The following is a 1423-nucleotide window of genomic DNA, read 5'->3' as shown; positions in this document are numbered from 1 at the left end:
TTTGCGAAAAACGTTTTACTCTCAGATATTTATAACCAAGTTAAAATGGCTCTTGAAAATTATGCAATTTTATCTTCAAAAGAAATAGCACTGAATTCGTTCCTGTCTTCCATTGACACGAAGTTAATTTATATACAGTAATTTTACACCAAATCTGATTGAATACAGATAATGAATGCGTTGTGAAATGAAATATTCCTACTGTGCGGTTTGACACACAAATGTTTTCAAAATTGCCTAAGCTGTGACAGATGATACGATGATTTTAAATTAATCATTTAAAACTAGTTTCTCATAGGCGAACGTCAGCGATCATTTTAAACTGTCACATATTTAACGTTTTGACAACTTTTTTTTATTTTTTTGTCTTGGAACGAGCCAATTTTTGCGAAATTCCATGGTAACCAGTTAAATATGACTGCTGACAAAAAAATGATCGCAGATTTTTATATTTAAGTAGAAAAATGATGTTTTATGCATTTTTCTTAAACCGTTAGTAACGGTTTAAGCCATATTTTTTTTTTCGAACGAAAATATGAAAATCTACGATCCGATGTTTTTGTCAGCAATCTTATATCATTGGTTTACAGATATTAACGCAAAAATTTGCTCTTTCCAAGAAAAAAATGTAAACAATGGTTAATCTGTGAGAGTGCAGCTTTAAAGTCGCATAATCAATGATAATGTGACAAATATTTATATCCAATATGATTACATTATAATCCCCATTTGTGGGGTACGTTTATAATACAACAAGGTGTTTGTCTAAATATTACTATAATGCAATTTTTAAACGTTATGTCAGCATTGATGTATATATGAAACAGTTCCCTTGATAATACGTATTATGATTTGTATAATGTACTTGTCAACAGTTGTTGTGTTTGAATTTGTCACCTTTACAATTTGTGTACACCTCATTCTTTATGGGGTTTTTTTCACGGCAAAAAGAAATATTCACCAATAACTGATTTACCAATTAAGTGTACCGCAGATTTAAAAAAAACAAACTGCTATCCCATTGGAAAAAATGCAACAATGACCTCAAAGCAACTTTTTGTCGTATAAAGTTATTTCCGACTGCGCGTATGTATCAAAGTTGATAATAGGCGAGTTAACAAACACACGCGCATAACACAGCACATGTAGAAATATTATTCGCCGCCATTTTCGAATATCTTTTAACGTTCAAAGGTTATGCACCAGTCAATTGTAACCACGCCCCCGCCCCCCAGGTCCGGGGGGATAGCCGGGGAAAAGGGCCGTGTTTTTACTTTCCAGGTGCCCCCGCAGGGCCGGGTGACCGCGGTGGTTTTGTCATAACGCCAAATTTAGCGGAGATTGGGCTTTATATAGAGTCTCTGGGGTGCGGGGGCATTTGGCCGGGGTTTAAACATCAGTTCGTCGCCGCAGGGTGGGGATT

Source organism: Mya arenaria, chromosome 1 (assembly GCF_026914265.1).
Source record: "Mya arenaria isolate MELC-2E11 chromosome 1, ASM2691426v1".
Taxonomy (NCBI): Eukaryota; Metazoa; Mollusca; class Bivalvia; order Myida; family Myidae; genus Mya; species Mya arenaria.
This window is presented reverse-complemented; position numbering follows the sequence as displayed.